Raw genomic sequence first — 12,084 nt, forward strand, 5'->3', positions numbered from 1 at the left:
CTTTATGGGGCGGCTGCCAGAGCCTTCTGGACTGGAAGGCCTCCTATTGGCAGAAGCGACCGCCCCCAGTCCAGGAACTGGGAGGGAGGAAGGGAGGAGAAGATCCAGTTTGGAGCCCAGATCTAACAGGTAACCAGAGCAGGGACAATCGTCTGCTCAGTGTCCAGACCTGAGTGCCCTCTGCTGTTGTCAGCTGGCCTGGGGTTGCTGTCAGAGTCCTGGGGTTCATGAGGCAGATGAAATTGACAGGCTGAAGGAACCACCTTTTTGGAGATTTTGTACCAGTGTGTTTGCTTCTCCAGGCCCTGGATAAGAGGCCGAGGGACATTTCTGCCTCTTTTTTTTTTTTTTTTTTGTAGCCTCCAGTCTTATCTCTCCTTTTAGCCTGGCTTCCCACCTCCTTGACACCTCAGTTTCCTCCTCTGTAATAAGACCATATGTCCTGATGTGCCTGGACAGCTCTGATTTATGCCTAGTAATCCAGTGAAACTATTAATGGCTCTTCCCTTTACCTTTAAAAGTATCCTTCTTTGAAATTATAAATATATAATGTCAGATCCTCAAATTCAATGTCCTTTTGTTATAAGGTTGATGAGGGGGAAAAGTCAATTCCCAGCCGGGGCCACTGTGTGGTGTGGTGTTTTCACATCTCCCCATGTCTGCATGAGTTTTCTCCAGGTCCTTCAGTTTCCTCCCACATCCCAAAAGTGTGCATATAAGGTTAATTCATGTGTCTCGAACATCCCAGTCTGAGTGACTGCGAATGTGCGTGTGTGTGTATGTATGTGTATGTTCCTGTGATGGAAGGGTGTCCTGTCCAGGGTGGGTGCTGGCCTTGCATCCTGAGCTTCTGGGATAGTCTCTGGCTATCCATGACCCTGAACTGGAAAAAGTGGTTTGGAAAATAATTATCTTTCTTGTTTTTGTTAATTTTTCTTAAGTGTATGTGTAGCTCACATTTACTTAAATGTTTACTATTAGAAGTGTTTGGGGTCTTTATTTAGAAGTTTGGTGATGTTTTTTGTGGCCAGAAATACATTCTGGGAACTTAACTCTTATTTATATCAATTAGTCTAAGGTAAAATTGGTTTCTCTACACGTTGTTTTGCTTAAAGTTGAAGTTTCCAAGAACCTATTGGTGATGTTAAGTGAGTGCTTACTGTAATGTGGTCACTATCTTACTTAGCTTGGATTTCATCTTCCCCTCTTCCTCAGTAAAAAAGGAAAGTCAGACAAGAACTTATGTGGGGGTAGTTTATTTTGAGTAGTAATCCTAGGGAAAGGAATGATGGACTGGGGAGAGCAAATAGGGAAGGAGGGAAGGTCAACACAAGACTGTGTAATTGAGCTGGTCACTGGGCATGACCAGAATTAGTCACAGTGCTGTGCTGAGACATATTGGAGCCAGAAGCCAAAGGAAAAAATTAGCAAATTTGATCCTATCTTTACTTAAAATTTTAATATTTTGTTTATATGGATTTTATACTGATTTTGATTTTTAAAAATATATTAAAACATTATTAACTTGATTATTGAATTTCTCTGTGCCCCCTTAAATGTTGCACCAGAGGCAAGTGCCTCACTCATTTCACTTGCCTTAGACTTGTCTCAATTCTCATTGCTATGGGTGACTGGGATTCCATCCCCCTGGGACCTTATAAGAGCTACATAGAACGAGAAGGTATTTGTTTCCTAGTTCTGGCACCTTTGGTCAACTCCCCTGAACTTTTCCAGGTTGCACATGTGTGAGAGCCACACAGTATCATTCAAGTAAACTATTTGCCATTGCCCATGAGTATATGTAAATCCATATCTTAAACCATTTTGCCCTCGATACAAAATGAATGCCCAAGTGCACCACTTACAGCTGGGCCCATTGGGAGGATTTCCCTTGGCCATTGTCCTTTAGGACCACCCCTAAGTGGGGCTGTGTTGCAGTAACAATCCATTTTTTGGCTAGTATCAAATTAACCTATCTGTGAGTTAGGCCTGAGTATATATATTTTTTTCCTACCAGTTGGTTATAGAGAACCATACCACAAGACCATAGTTTCGAATTAAGGGAGAAGTGTTAGTATAGCTAAAGTAGGTGACATAGGAGTTTGAGCCACCTGTTCATTAAGTTACGTGAACCTTATGGACCTACTCAGTCCTGATCCTGGCTCTATCATTTCTATTATAGGATGGATTGCTGATGTGCCTGCTTAATCTTATGATTTGATAGACTCTCATAATACCCAACTCATACTGGACATCTCTAGTTTCATACTCTTGATGTCCCACTGCCATAGCTGCTTTTCAAAAGGCAAAAAGCTCTCTGCTGCACAAGGCATGACCTTGCTCTGGAACCTTAGAAATCTGTACTGAAACTCTTTTTTTAGGATTAACGAGTCTACCCAGCATCCATATCACCACAAACACCTCTAGCACCATTCTTCTGCTGGGTCATGTGGACCAAATGGCAGGGAACCTTGCGCTATATTTGGACACACTATAGAGCTAGCTCTCTTGCTCTGGCCTTCACTGGCACCCAATAAGTGGGTCAGAGTACTATTCCCACCAAGCATTATGTCTTTTTACTGGTGGAGGGTACAGGGTACAACAACTTGTCTTTACCTTACTGGGGATGACTTGGCATGCTCTAGACTGCTGGATCCCTGGTAACTTGACCAATTTGCTTAAAAATAATATGAGATGGAAGAAGTGAGTGAAGATATAGATCAAATAAGATTGGCCATGATGGTGGTTCTAGGGGTTCCTTTTACTAGTCTGTCTACTTTTATATACATTTAACTTATCCCAGAATAAAAAGGTAAGAAAAAAGCTTCACCAGTAGAGCAGGCCCGAATCTCCATACTCTGCCCACCCCACCCCCATTGTCTGGCATGCAGTATCTTACTAAGACATCTAGAGGGCTTCTTCAGATTAGCATTATGCCATCAATCAAAGGCACTAAATACTATATTGTGGAAGAGATCAGAAGAATTCACATGGCCCAGGGGCAAGAAAGTAAATAAGCACTGCTATTTATCCCACATAAAAGCAAACAGCTTTTTTGTTTCTATGTTTGTTTGGTAATCCTCGCCCGAGGATACTTTTCCATTGATTTTTAGAGAGGGAGGGAGGGGGGGGGAGGGAGGGAGGGGGGGGAGGGAGGGAGGGGGGAGGGGTAGAGAGAGAAAAAAACTTTGACTCTCACACACTTTGGTTGCCTCCCACCCGGAAAGGGGCAGGGACCAAAGCGGGAATTGAGCCTACAACCCTGTAGGTGCTCTTGACTGGGAATCAACCTGCGACCCTTGGTGACCCTTCTTGGTGGGTGGGTGGGTATGCCAACCACTGAGCCACACTGGCCAGGGCAAAGCAAAGAGCATTTGTTCTCCCATAATGAAGACAATTGAGAAGAAAATCTTTGATGTTAGTGCTTATCTTTGCAATTCCTCCCAGGATGTGGTTTTACTTCTGAGTTAATAAATTGGTCAAAACTGTGAGGGTGTTAGAGGCTTCCATTTGGTCCTTCCTATCATAATGGCTCTTATTTAATGGGATGAGATAAATGTTAGGGTCTTGCCAGCTGCTAAGTTTATCTATCCCAGTTATGTGTTTAGGGATCAGGGAGCTACAGTGTGAATCTTTTAAAATTTTGTTTTGTTTTTTTTTGGGGGGTGGTCATTGATGTAAGAAGGAAACATTGATCAGTTGTCTCCCATATGCACCCAACTGGGCATGGAACCTGCAGCCTGGGTATGTGCTCTGACCAGGAATCAAACCCACCACCTTTTGGTGTATAGGATGATATTCCAACCAACTGAGCCACCCCGGCCAGGGCTAAGTATGAATCTTTAGACCTATTAGACCTGCTTGCAGGAGAACTCATTTACCACCTGGCTTTCATGAACCTCCAATCTAACTGGGGGGGCCATGATAGTGTATCCCGTCCTCTGGCATTAATACCAACTCATATCCTGAATATAACAGCACTTGAAAGGTCTGGGTCTTTTCTTCAGGACACGGTTACTCTGGTAAAAGGCCACTGCTGGGGACTGAATTGTGTCCCCTCACATTCATATGCTGAAGCCCTGACCCTCAATGTAATGGTTATTTGCAGATGGGGCATTTGGGAAATAATTAGGTTTAGATGAGATCATGAGAGTGGGGCCCTCAGGATGGGATTAGTGTCCTTCTAAGAAGAGACACCAGAGAGCTTGCAAGAAGGTGGCCATCTACAAGCCAAGACTATCTTCAGGAACTGAATCAGCCAGCAACTTGATCTTGGACTATGCAGCCTCCAAAAATGTGAGAAATAAATTTCTACTGTTCAAGCCACCCAGTCTGTGATATTTTGTTATGGTAACCTGAGCAGATTAAGATAACCTTGTGGGGAAATAATTATCATATATACTTTGGGCAGTGTGGGGAAGTTCCTCCTTATGAGAATTGGCCTCCTTTCCAATCAAGAGGCTCAGAGCCTGTAAAGTGGCCTGGATCTGGGAAGTTTATAAAGAAATACTATTTTCCCCTGGGACAGCTGACATCAGGCTTCTGCTTACTAGCTCTTGATTTTGGGGGTGAGGTTGTTACCCAAGTAACATACAGCCATCTGCCCATTTACTCAACTCCTAGGAACACCATGGTCCTTTAGCCATCACAACCGACCCCATGGGTTGAAGCAGTCTGATTGCCACTTTGATCTTATAATTATATCCACCGTACCTCTGTTGATTCAGTGTCACCATCCAGCCTCTGCTATGCTAGAGTCCTACCATCTCCACTGACACTAAGCATCCTTTACCTGTGCATTTTGTATTGCCTCAGTGAAGGGAGTGTCCTCTGGACTTGGCTTGGGTGACAGGTTCTCTGGTCTAGGATGATAAATACAATCTAACATTCTCACCCTCCTGAGCCTTCTGACTCCTCTGATACTCTGTCAAGAAAGTTCTAGCATCACCACCTCATTTCTGTAGGCCATAATTGTACCCAAGTTTCAAAGAGTCATCTCAGAAGCATATGAAGGTGGTTTTATGTATCCTTGTTTGGATGTTATACCTAGAATAATGAGAGAGTGCTCCGAGGTTGATGAATTTCCACGCGTTACCCTTGTTCCTACCAGAACGTAGGTCCTGTCATCTTTTCAATTTGTATGCTATTTCCTTGTAGGTTAGGAACTATATCTCTGCACTTAGGCTGAGACCTAACCATAGGTATTGGTCTGGAGGCAGTGAAGGGAGATAGAGGAGGATCTAAAGGAGAATAAGCAGTATCTTTGGAGCCACTTGCCTCAAGAGGAGCCTTGGCAGGGATTCCAGGCAAGGAGAGGCTTCTCTCCTATAGCAAGGGGGGTGAGATCTGCTGCTAGCCTTGAAAGTTGAGGGGAATTCTCACACAATCTACCCAAATGTTCCTATTCCGTGTTCCAGGGTTCTATGCATTTCCTATCAGGGCCATGACTTTGTCATAGTAGACTCACCAAAGCTGTGCATGCAACCTTTTTCTGGTGGATCTCCTACCCTTTCAATTAAATCCTAGGCTTGATTTCTAGCACAATCTGCCCTGTGGCCGCAGGAGATGGGGGGCTGGAGACCTCCTGTCTTACACAGTGTGTCTTGAGTTTATAGTTGGCTGACCTGGATCTATCATTTTTTTCTTTAAGGCTTCTAAATCACTTGATAAAAGCTAGTTAACTCTACGATCCTTATCATCACCATTGTCCTCATGACCCTTACAGTCACCCTGTTCTAAGAGCCATAACTGGGGTTCCTCATCCTTGGCATATTGAAGTTTTATGCCAGATAATTCCTTGCTTTGGGGGTTGTCCTATGCATCCGAGCAGCATCTCTGGCCTCTGTCTACCAGATACCAGTAGCACTCTCCCCTAGTTGTATTAGAATTGTCTTTTTAAAAAATGTCATCATTTAGTCATTGCTAAATGTCCCCTGGAGGGTAAAATCACCCCTGTTAAAAAGCGCTGACACAAGGTAATGTTTTAGTTTCACTTGCATAATAGTTTCACCTGGCGTGGGTAAGAGTTTTGATAACTGCCTGCCAGAGATTATTATCACCCCATTTACCAGCAGCAGTGGGGTCCTTACCTCTGTTAGAAAGGTTAATGTTCCCATTCTGGAATCCCTTTTTTGTAAGTCTGCCTTCTAAACTGCTTCTATTTGGGAATAGACCTAAGAAAACAGGAGTAAAGGACTCAGAGGAAAGCAATTAAGAGCTTAGGGCTGTTTACAGATGTGGGAAATTAGGGGAATGTGTTTCAGAAATGTCCATCTAAAGTTCAGAAGTAGGCAACATTGATCCATAGGTGTCTATCCCTCCCTGGTTCAGGTGTGCCCCATTGGGTGTTAACTCTCCCACACTTCCAGACCCCACCTGCGTGAGTGTTGAGGAGGTATCTGTAGGTGTCCCATGCCTCAGTGTCCAGAAGTCTGGGAGCAGAAAGTGATAAGTTAACAGGGCAGCTGAGATGGGGACACCTAGGAGGAGTTGTTTGCCACAGCAGTGGCTGGAGTAAATAGTATGCCTGGAGACTCTGAAGCCATGAGTCAAATGCCTGTCATCCTATTCATATAGGACCAGGGAGGACCCAGGCTGTGGTGCCCCTCACTGGGTGCTGCCCAGGAACATGAGGAAGGCAGGACCCTGGCAGTCTCATTCATCCATTCGACTCCTGCCTCCGTTGTTCTAGCCAAGAGAGCCTGGAGTCAACACTGTGGGTCAGGCGGGTCCACAGGCCACTCCTGGCACCGGAACAATCCAATCTAGCCCTGACAATTGCCCATATGAAAGTCCTAAAGCATATGAGGGTTGGAAAGGTTGGCAGAGGCAAAACCACCCCTGACCTTAAAAATTCTTAATTGTTAAACAATTTTAGATTTCATCTGAGGTGATGGAAGTCAGAGGGAAAACCTGATGCAATTTCTGTTTTTAGAAAGATCCCTCTGGTGGCCAAGTTGAGATTGCAGAGGAGGAAGCTCAGGGTGGAAGCAGAGAAACCAAGGAGGAGTCTGTCAGTGTCCAGGAGGGTGGTGGTGGTAGTGGCCAAGAGATGGATTCCAGAGCTCTTAAGGAGGTGGCAAGGAAAGGTCTTGATGACCAATCAAATGTGGGTTGAGGGAGGGGGAGAAGGCAGGGAAGATGCCAAATCTGGGGAACTGGATGGATGGCTGTGTTTTCTGTCTGCGATGGAAGCACAAGAGTTAAGAATAGGGTGGAGAGAAGATGATGAGGAAGGTTTAGGATATTTTGAGTTTGAGGTGTATTTGGGACATCCAAGCAGAGATACCCAATCAGTCAGAGGTCTGCGTTGGAGACATAATATGGAAATCGTCATGACTACAGAGTGCCTGGGGCCTTGGGCATAGTTCTTTGAGGCTGAGGTCACTAGAGAACAGAGCCAGTCAGGGTTTCCAGTTGGAAGCAGGCTCCAAAAACTGATGGGAAAGCTGGACATCCTGCAGGGATTAGCAGGAATCTGTTGTGGCGGTGGTTCTGGGTACTGGGAAGTTTACAAACCAAAGTGAAGTCCTAGCCTGGCCGGGCATGGCTCAGCGGTTGAGCATCGACCTAGGATCCAGGCGATCAGGGTTCGATTCCCAGTCAGGGCACATGCCCAGGTTGCAGGCTTGATTCCCCAGTCAGGGGCATGCAGGAGGCAGCTGATCAATGACTTTCTCATCATTGATGTTTCTATCAATCTCTCCCTCTCCCTTCCTCTCTCTGAAATCAATAAAGATATATTTTTTTAAAAAAAGGAAAAAAAGTGAAGGCCTAGCAGGGCAGTCTCGAGCCTGTAGGGCAGGATCCAGCCCTTGGCTGGGCCAGGGTGGCTTCTGATCTCTGTTCTTCCAGACAAAATCCAGGGGAACTACGTGAGACTGCAAAAGGAGTGCAGGGGCAGTTTGGAAAGAGTCCCAAACAACACAAGCCACTCTAGAGAATGAGCATTTGAAGAAGAAAGGAGGAGCTGGGCTAGAGCCTTGAGGAGGCTGGTGCCTCAGGGACAGTCAGGAGAGTGGACAGGAACACAGGCTGAGAGGGCACAGCATGGTGTAGGAGGACAGGGCTGAGGGGTAAGAGACTTCTACCAACCAGGCCAGGCTCCAGCAATCAGAGATAGAGTTCTGGGGGCTGGGAGGGGGCCATACCAGGCAGGTTCTTTCCTATTCTCTATATATCTCTCTACCTCTCTATCTATCTCTCTATATCTCTATCTCTATCTATCTCTATCTATCTCTATCTATCTCTATCTATCTCTATCTATCTCTATCTATCTCTATCTATCTCTATCTCTATCTCTATCTCTATCTCTATCTCTCTCTCTCTCTCTCTCTCTCTCTCTCTCTCTATCTCTATCTCTATCTCTATCTCCATCTCTATCATCTCTATCTCCATCTCTATCATCTCTATCTCCTCTATCTCTATCTCTATCTCTATCTCTATCTCTATATCTCTATCTCTATCATCATCTAATAATCTTGACAGCTCTAGGAACCACTGAGGAGCTGGTGAGCAGCCAGGATAGCCATTTAGCAGAGATTATGACCTAACTTCAGGAACAAATCAAGCGGGCATGGGGGTGGGTTCATGTGTGCCGGAGTTTATGATCAGGTATTGTAGGCACCAGCCTTGTCTACACTCTGAGCCAAAGCTTCAGGGATCATCTTGATTCAGTCCAGCTTCCACCATTCCATTTCCCACAGAGGACTGGGAACCCAGCCCTGTGTGAGGGGTTGGTGAGTCTGAGCCTTGCACTCTGGACTGTTCTGGGGACCTTGCCAAGCAAAGACAGGTTAGCACCCTTCAGAAGTGGCCTGGTCAGAGTCACCAGACCATTGGTAGGGCAGGCAGTGTTCTCCAGGGAAGATGAGTGCTTGAGGTTGCCCTGGGTGTCCTTCCTAACTAGTATGTGACCTTGGCAAGTTTTTCAACTTTTCTGAGCTCCTCCATGAAATGGGGATAACAATTGTATTTCCTTTCAGGTCGACCTGAGGATTAGAGAGTAGTATCAGTTCACCAGGGACTTGGAGATGAGTTCCTGGGACACATTAACTCCCGTTATAGTTATTATCCAACTTGTGTCCCTTTCTTGGAGTCTGTGGCTGTGCTCTGGCTCCCATGAAAATGTGCCTTAAGTCCAAGAATGCCCTGGAAAACCGCCGAGTGTCCTTCCTCTGCTGCTTTTGTCAGTGAACATGCTGCTGAGTGGTGCTTTGGCCTCTGAGCTTGGCTTAACCTGATCTGACTGGGGAGAAAGACCTGCTCACAGGGCTGGTCAGTTGGGTTTCTAAGCCTTCATGGCTGAGGCCAACTCCCAAGAAGAGATAAAGCCTCTGGCAGCCTCTCCTGAAATTTCTAGCCTTTACCTTCAGCCACAAATGGTCCATATCAGACAGGAGCAAAGATGAAATTTGGTTTCTGTAGGGGCCCAAATAGTTTCCCACTTGTGGTAGTGGGGGAATGGGAGGATAGCCCTTGCTTGTTAGAGAGAACCCTTTACTACCCAAATCCTTTTCAAACTTCCACCCCCATTTAGAGGTGCTGAGGAATATTGTGTGGGAAAATGGCAAACCATGAAAATAGCCAGAGTTGTGAAGAGTCTGGGACCCAAGGAGAAGGAGCTGTTACCTTGGGTAAGAATGAGCAGTCCAGACAAGGCCGGTTTGGCTCAGTGGTTAGAGCATTGGCCCACAGACTGAAAGTCTCCAGTTCCATGCTGGTCAAGGGCACCTACCTCGGTTGAGGCAACCAATCCATATGTCTCTCTCACATCAATGTTTCTCTCTCTCTCTCCCTCTCACTCTCTCTGAAAAGCAATAGAAAAAATATCCTCGGGTGAGGATTTAAAAAAAAAAGAATGAGCTGTCCAGAATGGAGCTGGAGTGCAGATAAGATGGGCAGGGAGACAGAGAGGTTCAGGAGCAGGCAGGGTGCTCCCAAGGTAGCAAAGTGACTCTCCCATAGCCTAGTCATCTGGGCATCACAGTGCAGCTCACAATTCCCCCCCCTCCCAAAACTCAGCTGTTCAACGCAGCTGTTCACGGGCTGTGAGCCCAGGGCCAGGCTATTGTGCCCACTAGAGGGACTGGGTCTTCAGCCAGGAAGGGAGGAGGGCTGGCATGAAGCAGCCTCTAGCTTTCTCCTGCCCTCACCCCTTTCCTTGGTTCTCAAGAAGGAAGGTGGGGCAATAAAGGTGTCACACAGAGAACTAAAAGGAAGGACTCATTTTTCATTTCAATCTCCTTGGAAGGTCAAGGAAGGCTGCAAAGAATCTAGAAGAGAGCTTGATAAAGCTGAACTTGCAGGTCAGAGTGAGTGGAATTGTGGGGACAAGACAGGGCTGTGAGCAGAGGTCAGCAGGGGCTGCACGTCATGGGGCCTGTGGGCAGGGACTGGGAGTTTAGACTTTGTCCTGAGAGCAGTGGGGAGCCAGGAATTTTAATAGATAGGAGTGCATCAGAAATGCATTTTAAAAAGCTCCCTTTGCTGTTATGTGGGATGGGACTGAGGGGCCAGACAGGAGACAGGACGGCCAGGCAGGAGGCTATTACAGCACCAAGGCAGGAGAATGTGGGGGCCTGGACTGGGGCTGGAGCTCTGGAGGAAAGGGGGCTAGTTAGGGATTAGTGAGGGTTGAATGCGGTCATGCCTACTAACTGGTCTCCCTGCTTCCACCTTTGCCCCTTACAGTCTTATTCTCCATACAGCAGCCCGAGTTATCCTGGTTAAAACATAAAAGTTCAAGTCATGCCACTCCTCTGGCTTCTCATCTTAGAGTGAAATCCAAAGTCCTTCCTGTGGCTTACGAGGTCAACATGGTCAACCTTCCTGTCCCCACATCCTCTGACCTCATCTACTACTTCTCGTCACCTCACTTACACCGCTCCAGCCATTTCTTCATTGCTCTTAGGACAAACAAAAACATGCTTCCTCTCCCTGCCCTACCCAGGGCCTTAGTATTTCCTGCTTGGTCTCCCTAGACCTCAATTTCTTCAGATACCCACAAAAAGGCTTCCTTGCCACCTCTGTTCTCTGCTCAAATGTCGTGTTATTTGTGAGGTCTTTCTGAATTCCTCACACGAAGGGATCACTTATTCTCTACTGTGATGGCCTATTTATTTCCTTTATGGCACTGCCTATAATCTTTATTTATATGTTTGTTCAAATGTTTTCCTACTAAGTAGCACAATGTCTGGAACATAGTAGATTCTTAGTAAATAATTAATTGAATGAGTGAGTTGAGGTTGAGGGTGCAAGTGGGAGGCAGTTGCCCTTAAGGCCTTACCTCCCTTTGAGGGTTAGGCAGTGTGCCCGCTGAAAACAGGAGAGTGAAGTGAGGAAGAAGATGGTGGGTGGTAGGGAGGCCCAGTGTGTGTGTGTGTGTGTGTGTGTGTGTGTGTGTGTGTGTGTGTGTGTGTGTGTGTGTGTGTGTGTGTGTGTGTGTCCCAAGCGCGCGCCTCAGTGCCTGGCCTGGAGTCTGGGCAGGACAAAGGTAGGTCTGGGACAGAAGCACCAGACAGGGATGGAGGGAATGGAGGGCAGGGCATGTGGATGAGGACTACTAACTCTGCCTGGGGATGGACAGGCCAAGGCTTTGCTGTAGGGAAGGGGGCAGTGGAGCTGGGCTTTGAAGAGTGGATAGAAGTTTGTTGGATGGAGAAAAAAGAATAGAGGCATTTTGAGCTGGAGAGGTCTGAGGCGTCTAAAAAGGCAGGATTGCTCGAAAAATGGTGAACTGTCTGGTGCAGCAGAGGAAATGAGGCCAAGTCAGCAACCTGAAGTCAGAGAGTTTTCAAATGCTAGGCCTATAAGCGATGGATCGATCAGATGGATATTCCATCCTCAGGGCCCTGGGGACCATGGAGGGGGCCATGAAGCAAGGGAGTGAGAGAATCCTCCAGCTGCCCTGAAATGGGCCCCAGACATGCTTAGGAGGCAGAACCCTGGACAGAATGATGGGCAGGATGGGATGGTTGGGGCGAGGGTGTAGAGGATGATGTCTAAGTCTGCAGGGGCTTTTTTTGTCGTTAATTCTCACCCAAGGATTTTTTTTCCTTTGCTTTTTAGAGAGAGTGGAAGGGG

This window comes from Miniopterus natalensis, chromosome 4, assembly GCF_054644295.1.
Source record: "Miniopterus natalensis isolate mMinNat1 chromosome 4, mMinNat1.hap1, whole genome shotgun sequence".
NCBI lineage: Eukaryota > Metazoa > Chordata > Mammalia > Chiroptera > Miniopteridae > Miniopterus > Miniopterus natalensis.